Source organism: Nothobranchius furzeri, chromosome 5 (genome assembly GCF_043380555.1).
Source record: "Nothobranchius furzeri strain GRZ-AD chromosome 5, NfurGRZ-RIMD1, whole genome shotgun sequence".
NCBI classification, from domain to species: domain Eukaryota; kingdom Metazoa; phylum Chordata; class Actinopteri; order Cyprinodontiformes; family Nothobranchiidae; genus Nothobranchius; species Nothobranchius furzeri.
In genome coordinates, this window is record NC_091745.1 from 33,458,959 (window position 1) to 33,473,024 (window position 14,066).

At 39.9% G+C, this 14,066-nt stretch overlaps 1 long non-coding RNA gene across 1 annotated transcript; it reads left to right on the forward strand.

The window, feature by feature from the left end:
* The first annotated feature begins 5,297 nt into the window (after window positions 1-5,297).
* On the forward strand, window positions 5,298-6,283 carry LOC129156320 (uncharacterized). The gene is made up of 3 exons (XR_011520588.1): window positions 5,298-5,414; window positions 5,950-6,033; window positions 6,246-6,283. It is a non-coding gene; the product is annotated as an uncharacterized lncRNA (long non-coding RNA).
* The last annotated feature ends 7,783 nt before the right edge of the window (window positions 6,284-14,066 follow it).

Below are 14,066 nucleotides of genomic sequence, written 5' to 3' on the forward strand. Positions count from 1 at the left end.
GTCCAGGAAAAGTTCCTCTGTCAGATCCGATAGCCATATCGAACAAAGCCAAGATTGTCACAGTCACCGAAGTTGTGGAGGGTAGGTTGCCGTACCCGATAGCATTACTATTTGCTGTTTTTATGTTTAATGCATGATAAATATGAATACTCTGTAATTGTTGAAACATTGACAGTACCTTGATTGCGCCTTTTCCTTGTTTTGAAGGTGTAAAAACATATTGTAAAAAATGTGCTGAATGTGGCACATTTTACTGTTACCAGGAGTGGGCAGAGGGGCTACATAACTTCAATGATCGTATCATTTTGACACATCATTTCTGTCTCTTTCTGAGGAACTCCATACAGGTAAAAAAATGCACACACAAAAAAGCCCTAACCAAAAAGAGCTTGAACTTTTGTTGTTTTCTGAAAGGTACAATCAAGGTTTGTAGTCATCTCAAAGACGATGAAGAAAATAGCAAAGGGTCTGATTACACTCCAAGTGATGTTTCTGTTTCTTCTTTTTTATATTAATTTTGTATATAGCATATTGGGTTGTAGATTTAGTTTTAAACTGAATTTTAAACAATTTTAGCTAAAGGCTGGAATGTGATCTGAATGCATCTGAATACTTTGTCAACCCACTTTATCTGACAGGTTTATATTCATATCCATTTCTAGAACCATACAGCTGTGGCGAGAGTTGTGAAGGCTTTGCAGAGTACAAACAATCAAAAGTATCCAGATCCTGATTCGATTCTTCATGGGTACCTTCATTTTGAAGCGCTGTCATCCCACAAATATGAATTTTCTTGTGTAAACTATGGACATCACCCCCCCCCCCCCCCCCCCCGTTGTGATTATAGATTTGCACAAGAAAGGAGTGTTCAGTATGCCAAGTATGTACTTCATTATTTTCATTTTTATTGTAATCCCACAACCCATTAAAATGTCCAATCAATGTTTGTTTGTGTTTTACATTTTCAGTGTGTGACCTCCAACAACCACCACCTGAATTTGATGGCCAAGTGGATGTTGATGACTTCTGGCATTCTGTGAGCCAAGAAATTCTTTGTCGAGGCTTTGTGAAGAGTAGGTGACGATTTCAATTTTCAATTATAAAAAATGAATGATAAGGCCAAGCTTATGTGGGAGACAGGATTTGTAGCGATCCCAACAGTTAAGGGGAAGAAAAAGTAGCATAGGTGGAAGTGGAACTAGCGGGACCCCAGCCACATGCATTGTAAAACTTTAGTTTCTGTTAAATTTTGTTATTGTCACTGACACGTTTTTGTATAGTGCCTTCGTCAGACAATCATGCTCCCATGATGCTCTGTGGCTTGCCGTTATGTTCATGCTGGAAGCAGATGACAGTCATAGAGCACCCAAAAGGCCTCTTTTTCTGAGTTGTAATCGAACAAATTCCTCCATATCTTAATTGCATTTAGTTGTGTCCAATGCTATGGCAAATACCAGTGTTGAGCTGTCTGGGGCTGGTCTCACTTTTAAAGTGGGATGTAATGATTAGTCAACACCATTGCATTGGGCTCCAGGATTTGAATGAAATAAAAATATGTAAGGAGTTTCATTTTAGAAACAGTAAAATGTGAGGTTAACAGTGTTGTTGAAAAGTTATCATTTTACTGGTGCACTGTGCCAGATGTCCACAAATGCATACTTTAATATTTCTTGCATTAGTAAAGCGAAGGAGGCTGTGTGTTATTTTCTTGGTTGTTCCTTCTCTAGGTAATGCTGCAAATCCATGTGTCATATCACCATCCTACCACAAATGGGCACCTTGGATAGGACCACACACCAGGGCAAACAACTTGTTATTAAACACAGAATATCAGAAGGGTCAATGCAGCAAGCGGGCAAACTCTGCAGAACAGGCCGAGATGGATATATCTGAGGACAGATTGATTAATGAAATTATCAACTTGAAGGTGAGATTAGCGGTGATGCCTGGGCTAACAGACCACAACAAAAACACCTGAAAACAACCCATACTTTTAATCTAATTTATGTTAGCATCTTTGCATTCAAGTTTCTGTGCCTGTTCAAATATTTGCCCATGTTGTCACAGGTTGATGCAGTGCGAAAGCTGGCCAAACAATGTGGCCTTGAGTCCACGGGTTCCAAAATGGATCTTGTCATCAGGTTGAAAGAGCAGATGAAAAGTCGCAGTGCTTTTGACAAGGTCTTTTCCAAAGTGTGGGGTGCATCTGGTAAGCAAATCAATCAATCAATCAATCAAAGCTTTATTTATAAAGCACCTTCCGCAACCCTGTCAGGAAGCCCAAAGTGCTGAACATGGTACTAAATATATTGAGTAAAACAACAATAAAAGAAATTCAAACTACAAAATACAAATTACAAAATACAAATTACAAAATACAAATTACAAAATACAAATTACAAAATACAAAATGTAAATTACAAGATAGATGAAACATTCGGATAAAGTGGATTGAGTGGATGGATTGAGTGTACCAATGAAAACTGTGGAATGAATTCAACATAAAAGAGGGCCAAAATCAAACGTGTTCTGGAAACGCTAAGCGGAGGAGGTGAGTTTTTAGGTGATTCTTAAAGACTGGCAGAGAGGGGGACAGCCTGACTGAGGGTGGCAACTGGTTCCAGAGTAGCGGTGCTAGGACTGAGAAAGCCCGGTCCCCACGGGTACGACACCTAGAACGAGGGACAGCGAGCAGACCTTGGTCAGAGGAGCGCAGAGCACGTGATGGGGAATGTTTGTTCAGGAGAGTGGCCAGATAGGGAGGACCACCACCCTGGAAGAAATGATAAACAAAGACGAGGATTTTGAATTGTGAGCGATAGCAAATCGGAAGCCAGTGCAGGGAGGCCAGAACCGGACTGATGTGGTCCCGTTTCCTGGTCCCAGTCAGGAACCTGGCGGCGCTGTTCTGCACAACCTGTAGGCGGCGCAGTGATGACTGACACAACCCTGCATAGAGAGAGTTGCAGTAGTCAAGCCGAGAAATTACAAAGGCATGCAGTACCCGCTCCAGGTGGGCTCTCGACAGCATAGGCTTGATTTTTGCAAGGCATCTCAGGTGAAAGAAACTGGACCGGATCACAGAATTGATGTGAGCATCAAATTTAAATCCTACATCAAGTTTCACCCCCAAACTGGTAACAACTGGTTTTGCGTATGGTGAAAGTGGGCCAAGATCAGCATAACGATCCACATTCCTGCTGTTGGGGTGAAACACAATGAGCTCTGTCTTTCCCTCATTCAGATGTAGATAGTTGGCCATTAGCCAAGACTTTACCTCGTTAACACAGGACACAAAGGACTGGATAGAGTGACCTTTCTCCTGACACAATGGAGAGTAAATCTGGCAATCGTCAGCATAGAGATGGAATGATAGGCCATGTTTACGAAAGATTGACCCCAGAGGTAGCAGATAAATGGCAAACAAAAGAGGACCAAGGATCGACCCCTGCGGGACCCCCCAGCGGAGCCCCTCCCAAGAAGAAAAAACATCACCCAGTTTAACACAGAATGTCCTGTTGTGGAGATACGATCTAAACCAGTCCAGAGCTGACCCTTTGATCCCAACCCATCGTTCCAAGCAATCGAGTAGAATCACGTGGTCAACTGTGTCGAAGGCTGCTGTCAGGTCTAAAAACATAAGCAGCACAGATGTTCCTTGATATAGTGATAGATAGATGTCATTTAGGACCCTCAGTAGAGCTGACTCTGTGCTATGGCCAGACCTGAACCCTGATTGGAAAACCTCAAACAGATCAGAGTCAGCTAAATGTGAAACCAGCTGCTGATAAACAACTTTCTCAAGCAGTTTAGATGTAAAAGGCAGGGTAGAGATAGGCCTGTTATTTTCTATCACAGAGGCATCAGCACCAAGTTTCTTCAGGGTCGGCCGAATAACTGCTGCTTTCAAAGCAGCTGGGACCAGGGGATACCTGGGATAAGGTAAGCTTATCCAGACACAAAGAAACTTTAAGTGTGTGTGTGTATACACACACACACACACACACACACACATATATATATATATATATATATATATATATATATATATATATATATATATATATATATATATATACACACACAAACACATATTTATATATATGTGTATGTGTGTGTGTGTGTGTGTGTGTGTGTGTGTGTATATACATATATACTCTATATATACTCTAACGTCCCTTTCTTTGTTTCTTGTTAAGGTGGCTGGGCAGTTATAATGTGCCCCTGTGGAATCGTGAATTCTATGAAGTTCAATGTGAGGGCAGAAAGTCCGAGGGACTATTGTGATATGTTGCTATCATTTAAGCACTTTCCTAATGTAGTCATCTATGATTTTGCAAGAGGTTTGGCCATGCACACAAACCTGCGTGAACCTTTAAAAATCCCCTTTATGCCAAACGAAGGCAGACTTGCTGATGCCACGCCAGAACACCTTCAGTCTGCCCAGAAAGGTGATCTGAAAGTAAACCTGCCATGGTTGAAGGTTCAAAAGGAGCGTGCAGACAGCAATGCACACCCCTCTACAGGTTCAGCTGAACACTATGCTCTGTATGACACTTTCCACGAGGCCAACACCAGAGAAGTAAAAGACTGCTTGAGGAAAATTTCACTGGTACCCGAACTGCACGGTTCGGTGAATTCTCAAGTAGCAGAGCAGTTGTTCTCCAAAATGAGGAAGAATAACTACTTTCTAAATATGATGTCTCCGGGGAGCCATATCTTTCTCATGCGCGCTATCATTCATCATCACAATACCATGTTGAATGAGAACACCCTGGGCGACATTCATAAAATATCATCAGCAGATATCACACTGGATTCATCTGGGAAGGCTGTAATGGGTTCGTAATTTAAAATCAACTGTTAGGAATATGTAATGTATTGTATGCACATCTATATTTATGGTTAAATTATATTTTCTAGAAAGTACACTTGTTCTGAGCGGAACTCCACTTCCAGCAGATCCCAAAGGTAGTTTGCCGTCCTTTTTTTTTTCAAGTCATCTATATAAATGGTTTGTTAGACAAACATGTCTCATGAGCAGGACATGATGATGTTCTTTTTTTAAATACAGTGGGATTGGATCCCGTGAACATTAATCAGTGTTCGAGGAAATGTGAGGCCATAACAGCCATTTCATCTCTAAAGCCCTGCAGAACCTCATGGACTATAAAGGGTCATCATCCACTACAGGAGCAGCTGGTAAACAGATATTTCTGCATACTGTCATCATTGTTAATTCTTAGATTAATAGTTGTTCTTTTTTTAAATTTTTTTAATACTCGTTACCCTAGATCAATTATGTCCTGGATGTGACAAGACCTGGAAGTGAGCTCATCATCAAAGACGGACCAACTTGCCTTTCCAGAAGTGACATCTTGACCCTTGGACTTCAGAGAGACATGGATGCAATGGTGCTTAACAAATGTACAATTTACGGCTGAAGTGTGTTTTCATATAAATAATCATTAAAAATTAATTGATGCTGCTTCTATTCTACATCAACAGATAGGGAATGCATGTCTCAGGATAGTCCGGGAGATGGCAAAGATGCAGGTTGGTTTGAAATTAAGAATAAGTGGCTGGAGGACAAGGAAATTACTAGACTTGCATGCATTACATAGATGTGTGTGTCAGGAGAAAGGTCACTCTATTCAGTCCTTTGTCTCTTGTGTTAATGAGGTGAAGTCTTGGCTAATGGCCAACTATCTACATCTGAATGAGGAAAGACAGAGCTCATTGTGTTTCACCCCAACAGCAGGAATGTGGATCGTTATGTTGATCTTGGCCCACTTTCACCAAAACCAGTTGTTACCAGTTTGGGGGTGAAACTTGATGCTGGACTTAAATTTGATGCTCACATATATATATATATATATATATATATATATATATATATAGGTGACATACTCAGCACTTACAAAATCTTTGTATGCGTTCTATCTACAGGGACGGGATGTTTTTGTCGCTGACCTGCATGTGACACGAACATGGCTACCTCCCACCAACTGCGATCCCCTGCTCCATTTCCCAGTAAATAAAAAATATAAATTGTGATTTTTGTGTAATGTTTTTGCTGGCTCTAAACACTGTATGCATGATAATTTAATGCCAGGATACTCTAATACTTAGCTACATAAAATGTCCCTTCGCCTTGCATTGCCAACAAATCACTACCCAGTATCATGTAAATGCTTGTAATCTTTATTATTTATTTATTTTTTTTACAGAAAGATGCTGACCAGAAAGATGCCATCATCATCCCACTGTGGATTCCAGGGCATTTTCTGCTGAGCGTAAGAACATTATACCATTTACACAACAATTTTGTGAGTGGCATACAATATCAACATAACATGTTAGGACATATGTTGTAGATGATGTCTGTGTTTTAACCTTAAAGTCATTTGTGAGTTTCCTGTGGTTTTTGGCTAATTGTACATCTGTTCTATTTTCTGTAGGTAATGAGGCCACTCCAGAAAGAAATTTCATTTCTGGATTCCCATTATTTCAGAAGAGCAGATGGTTTCTCCAGTCAGGCCTACAGGAATCTGTTGAGGTTGTCAGTGTTGTGTGTCCTAGTGGTCACGTTATCCTGACCTGCCAATGTTTACAAAAATTTCCCAAAATAAGTTTAATCAGGGGGCAATGTGATAATAAATGTACCCCGCTCTGCACATTTGTTATAGGGTCAGATGAGATTTGCTTCAAATAGCTGAAAGTGAAGAAAATAGACAAATATGAAATGCAATGAAAAGGGGAGGAAGACAGAAAGACAACATCCTTTTTGAACTTTAGGAAATTATGAATATTTACCAATTTGCATGGTCCCGTTCTTGGACATGTTACCCGTTCTGTGGATTACAGATATTAGGCATGTTTCCATTAGCAGAACTCCAGGGTAGTTCCTGGAATGGGGAACTTGACCAGGAGATAGGATGTCCCAGTCCTCTCAGCTGTTGTGTCTCCATTCAAATTCAGCCCTTTCAGAACTTCCACAGACAACAGCATATCACGACTGCTTTGGCAGTGACTGACGTCAATGATCAGCCCAAAAAAAGCACCCTATATGACATTAATAATAATAAAAGCATTTATTTTATAGAAGTATGTTCTAATTTAATCCATTCGGAGGACAAGAGCAGCTCTGAATTTTGAGACACAAGCCCCTTTAATTAAGTCTGTGGTGGATTTTTACCGTTTTGTCCAACAGCTGTGGGGGGATTACACAGAGTCTTCCAGTGTTGGGAATTAGACTTTTAATGCGATCGGTGCCTTTTTTTCATTCTGCATCACCAGCTACTCTTCTAATTATACTGATGCCAGTTGTTTTTGACGTCTGCTGATGTCATTTCCTACTGAGTTACAACCAGTCAGCTACTCCAGAGCAGGTACTCAGAAGGTTCCTGAAAACGGCCGTTTGACATGTCGGGAGGTTCCTGTAAATCTATCCTCAAGTTCTTGTAGTGGAAACACGCCTATTGATACGGTTCACATGCCATCAATTTCTTATATTTTTTATCTCTTACAAAATCATAGCAGCATACAGCTTTTTAAGTTTTACATTGTTGTTGTTTTTTGTTTTTTGTTTGGGTTACTCAGAGATGTTACACAGCAGACAGCTGTGGGAACCTGGGTGGAGAAAACTGCTCTGGATTTGGAGGTATTGCCTGCAATATCAAAATTAAACTGAAATGTAATTATCGGTTATTTGTTTAATTTAACTGTCATACAGGGTGTTCCTAAGCAGACACATGGCAATGATTGTGGTGTCTTCATGATAATGGTAAGTGACGGTAATGCCGTATACAATAACGTGACACACGATTTTTGTATTCTTTTGTTGGATATCTTATTTATAATTGCATCTTTAAGCCAATACATTTTTCTATATGACGTTAATTGAGTTCCAGGTACAGAAGCTGGAGCCACTGATTGGATAACATGTAGTATTTTGCATGGCTTCAATTGAAGAACTATGTTAGGTTCATGTAAAGCTACATTACACAATTGAATTACTTTAAATCAACACAGTAACAAAACAAAACCACAACAAAAACAGCATTACATAAAGTTAATAAATGGATTGTGGACAGTGCTAATTCTATCCATGCAGTTTATCATGTCTTCTCTAATATACAGTTTATTGTAATGATCTGCACTACATATTTTAGTGTAAATGTGTGCCCACTCTGTCACTGAGCAGTCTCATATTTATTGTTTGAAAATGTGTCATCACTACAGTATGCCTGGTACTTTGCTATGGAAGCATCCTTTGACTTCAGTGTGGTAAGTTTACAAAGAAAAATGTAAAAATTCTATCACTACTTTTCAAATATTGTTAATATACTATGACTAATGTGTCCTCATAGTGTACCTGTGGTCTTTATTAGGATGACATGTTTCTCCTGCGAAGATGGTGGTGCATTGTCCTATTAGAAAACCTTGGCCTGGAAGGGTACGCTGCAGGGCTTCCTGAACGATGACTTTTTTATGGTCACACTTATCTCCATTCTGGCTCATGAAAATATGTGTTTATTACAGGTATGGAAGGAAGTTTGCCCATTTTACAGAAGAGGGACAGGCAACCCTTTCTACCAATGTACCACCGGTATTCAGGATAAAAAGAAAAAGAGAACATGAAAGCAGCACCATGGTCAGTGAAGACCTTACTCCTGCCTGTTTGAAAATAGGTCATCACTTTCAGGGATGGAATGATTCTGAGACGGCAGTAGTCCCACAATTTTCAGTTGCTGTATTTAGCTTTTCCAATTTTTTGTGGTTTATTTGTTGATTTTAAATAGCCGAAAGTTTGATATGTTGTCAACTTTCAATGGTGGTGGTATAATAAGTGCTAATGTCAATCCTCTTTGGATAACTGTAAAACAAACTGATACAATTATTTGCTTTCCTCTGAATCCACAGGACACCGACCATGTGTATTTTAACACACCCTACAGCTTTCCACCCAGAGAGCAGGTGAATATGAGTGAAGATTATTGCATGACAACAAAATAAAATTAATTGTAACTGCTGTGCATGAAGTCATGTTTTTGTGTCGTGATTAAGGACAATGACGGCATGGACCAACACAACGTGGTCAGCATTCTGAAAATTTTTTTGTATCACATGAAAATATTTTTTGCCTTTACTGTTGTCACTCTATAACTCATGGTTAATATCTTGTTACCTGCAACATGACAGACTAATGTCTACATGAAAGATGTCCTTTTGTTCACCTCATTACTCAGGCAACCATCCATGCACTTTCAGCTGTCCATGAATGTTGACCAGACAAAGCCACAGAAATGTACAGCAGTGTGACTGGATGTATTCTACAAACACAAGAACAGTGCTAATGTCTATATGTATTGTTTTCACAATGTTTATGACAGCCTCTAGGTGTAAATGTCATTTTTACTAATTGCTATTTATCTCTGTCTCATTAGTGAGAGGCAGCTGATGTCCTAATCCATGGAACTGCTCATATACACGGAGAAATTCAGAAAAGCTCTGGACTCATCTCATTGTGTGGACTTTTTTTATTTTTCGAAGGTTTTTGTCAGGGCAATAAAAGCTGTTGTTGGGTGTTTCATTTGCCTGAACTTTTTTTCTAAAGCCAAACTTTTCTGCTTTTGTGTTTACAGCATATTCTTTCCAGATTAGTGTATGGTCAATATCAGTTTACTAGTCTTGTGAATTGTATACTTAATGCAAAATATTTTAGTAATTTCTAAATCAATACATTTTGTGTCAAAGGGCCAGCCATCATTCCTGTTAACAGAATATATGCAATGCATATATACACATGTAAATATGCCCATAAATTACACATCAGCAGCTTTTCACTGTAAAGAAGCAATAAAAAACCATAAATAGTAACATAGATATTAACTACTCACTCGTATGAACTTAGACCCACTGTTAGTGCCTGTAATAACAAATGGTTGAAAGTTAAATGTTGCTGTAGGAGGCGTGCTCCCAAAAGTGGAGGCCAGTGGGCTTAAGGGGTTAATTAAAACTATTTCCACTAATTACTTTATCTGGTTTTAAATTTTATTGCATTTGAATAAACACTTACACATACATTACTCACCTGCTAACTTCAGTAAGCATAGGTATGTTGTGCCTACCGGCAACTGATTATTGTACGGCTACTGATTATTTGTTGGTGGTATCTGTGTTTTATAATCTCACTGGGGATGGCCATAAAGTGTGTATGCAAGAAACAAAAATAATCTCACTAGGGATGGCCAAAAAAATCCATACATTCATATTTAAACCTGGAATTCTGTCTGTTTAATTACGTTAATACTATTTATTTATTGTCTTTCAATTGTGTTGTTCGCCGTTGTTGAGCTCGGGAGTAGCTCAACAGGGGGGCGGGGGCGTGTTTTGTGTGTGTGTGTGTGTGTGTGTGTGTGGGGGGGGGGTGTTTTGGCCGGGGGCCTGCTTTTCCTGGGCGTGGTTTTCCTGGGCAATGTCCGCAGCTAGGTATAGTTTAGCTCCGGGAAGATGCGTAGTTCGGCACCTCCACATCCAATCAGAGAGCTTTCACCTTGTTGTCTAGCTCACCATTGGCTCCTCCTGATGCTGCGTTCAGGCGCACAGGTAAAGTGTGAATTTACACGGAACATACATTTAAATTGTCCAAAAGTCATTAGATACACCAGTTTAAAAATAATACATCGTGCCAACAGTTGCTAGAAGTTGTAACTAGCGAGTCCATATTGCCAAATCATCCCAGATTACACATACTTTCAAATTACAGTCACGTTCCGGTATTTCCGGTCCCACAGGAAGTACATGCATGTTCATCCTTTCAGCTTGACATGATTCAACATACCTTCAAAATAAAACCACATTCAGGCATTTCCAGTCAAACAGGAAGTTTGTTCATGTTCATCTTTTGGATTGACTATGATAAACAGACCTTAAAAATAAAACCACGTTCCGGTATTTCCGGTCCAACAGGAAATACGTTCATGTTCATCCTTTCAGCTTGATCATGTACATTCGCTTTTCCTCCTCTTTTCTCTTGTTGTTTAGTCCATAATTTAGTAGTTTTTGTTAACTTTGTCTTGTTCATAAGTTTCCCTTCACCTAAGTAAGATTTTTTAAAAACCTTTATAAATGTTATGACTTGTCTAGGAGTATTCTTTTATTTAGAAACTTTAATAATAGACTAGTTTATTTAGTTAACATATTTTTTTTCAATTTATGTTGTTGTTCTAATTGACATTCATTTTATTCTGGCATTATGTTCCCTCACAACTGGAAACAGAGGGTCTCTCCTAAAATTCATATTCACTCTCCACGTTGCCTTCCTATAACAGGAACCTGACCCTACAGCCCCTAGATTTCTTCCCAACCTTAAATAGCAAACTGACGTCACAAAACCCCACCACTGAGTACTACAATAGTTGCTTGGCTAGGCTACATCCTACTTCAATTCACCTAATCTGCTCTCCAGACATATCTTTATGGCCCTTCCTTTATCCTGTCCACACCAGACATTTCAGCTGCACAGCTACAGTCACTTAACCTCCCTACCATCATCAAAATTCACTCTTGAGTCCTCTATAAAATAGGTTAATATTTATTTAAACATTAATTTGGGCACAGTTAAGCTCAGCTCCCCTTTTCTTATGTGATGAGGAGGAGAGGATGAGGCCTTCAAGTGGAAAAGCTAATAATGCCACACTGCCCTTTTCAAACCACAACAGCCATACTCTCTCCTGATCCTGGAAAAGCAGTAGCTAGCATGTTTTAGTTTTAACTGTGCTTCAACACACCTTATTTCAATCAGCAAGTGACTTACAGGCTTTTGAAAAACCTGATGACCTTCTGCTCAATGATTCAACAACATAATTAGCTGTGTTGGAGTACAGAAACATGGATTATAACTTTGGAAGATAACCACAGGAGGGTGGACTTTTCCATGACTGAGCTTGATTGCAGATTTGCAGCTTGACATGTCCTGTTTGTCCCCTCTGACTGGTATCTGTTGAAAAAAGCATAACATCTAAACTAATCACAGTTTTTAAAATGTAACATACAAAAGAAATAAGCTTGTATAGTGCTATGGAGAATACTATGAATTAATTTCTAATGTCAACTGAGTTTATACAACCTTGCTGATTCTGTCACGATACGATGGTGTGGACCCAAAATGCAGTACCCAGGATGACACGGAGGCAGGGAGGAAGATTTTAAGTAAAAAGTCTTTATTTGTGGGTGAGCCAAAAACCAAGGTTAATCCAAACTGGAAGTCAAAAAGCCAAAAATCCAAAATTCAAAAAAGCAGATATTATCTGGGGATCAAGAAACTCTGGTTTAAACACAAAGGGTCGAAACTGACAGAATCAAACAAACATTAATGGACCGACACAAGACAGAGACAAGACCGGGCTTAAATAGACTGGGAGACAAATTAAGGAAACAGGAAGCAGGTGTGTGGAGTGAGGGCTGGAGGGAAGGCAGATGACACTAATCAACTCAATAGGAAAAACAGAAACAAAGGAGGGCAAATACCTAAACACAAAACTAAACAACAATTACCTAAAGACAGAGGGAAGGACTCACACAAACTAGCTGGAGGAGGACATAGCACATACACCCACACACACTGAGCTGGGGACAACGAGGCTGGAGCTGACCTGGGAGGAAAGAGTAGAAAAGATAACATGACACTAAACTGACATGCAGAAAAAGGACACATGAGGGCGCCAAAGGGCTACAACATAAGACACATAACAGGGATGCAGACAAGGACACATGAGGGCGCTAAGAGAGCACAAGTGGGGAACCTGGAGTGGAGCACAAGAGGAGCCTTGGGAACAAAGGGACACAAGAGGGAATCTAGAGAGGGATGGAGGACACCAGGAGGCACAAAAAAGGAAGGGGCTGACGCAGACCATGACAGATTCACCTTTCAGCCCACTGTAAAATAAAACTAAATCAGCTACTACATAAATTTAAATAAAACTGATTCTGGTTTAACCTACATTCATTAGTATTTCTGTGTGAGACAGATGTGAAAAACAAAATAACAAAACAACAAGTTATGAAGAGGGATGGATCACGCCTCTAGTACATGAGCTCGCCCACAATAATGACATAGGATCTGGGTGCCGGCAAAAAATACACATATGACATGAAGCATGTTTACAGTATCTGAAGTCCATTCAGTAAGTCCCTACATGTTACAGCAGATATTATCTGGGGATCAAGAAACTCTAGTTTAAACACAAAGGGTCGAAACTGACAAAATCAAACAAACATTAATGGACCGACACAAAACAGAGACAAGACCGGGCTTAAATAGACTGGGAGACAAATTAAGGAAACAGGAAGCAGATGTGTGGAGTGAGGGCTGGAGGGAAGGCAGGTGACACTAATCAACTCAATAGGAAAAACAGAAACAGAGGAGGGCAAATACCTAAACACAAAACTAAACAACAATTACCTAAAGACAGAGGGAAGGACTCACACAAACTAGCTGGAGGAGGACATAGCACATACACCCACACACACTGAGCTGGGGACAACGAGGCTGGAGCTGACCTGGGAGGAAAGAGTAGAAAAGATAACATAAGACACTAAACTGACATGCAGAAAAAGGACACATGAGGGCGCCAAAGGGCTACAACATAAGACACATAACAGGGATGCAGACAAGGACACATGAGGGCACTAAGAGAGCACAAGTGGGGAACCTGGAGTGGAGCACAAGAGGAGCTGGGGAACAAAGGGACACAAGAGGAAATCTAGAGAGGGATGGAGGACACCAGGAGGCACAAAAAAGGAAGGGGCTGACGCAGACCATGACAGATTCACCTTTCAGCCCACTGTAAAATAAAACTAAATCAGCTACTACATAAATTTAAATAAAACTGATTCTGGTTTAACCTACATTCATTAGTATTTCTGTGTGAGACAGATGTGAAAAACAAAATAACAAAACAACAAGTTATGAAGAGGGATGGATCACGCCTCTAGTACATGAGCTCGCCCACAATAATGACATAGGATCTGGGTGCCGGCAAAAAATACACATATGACAT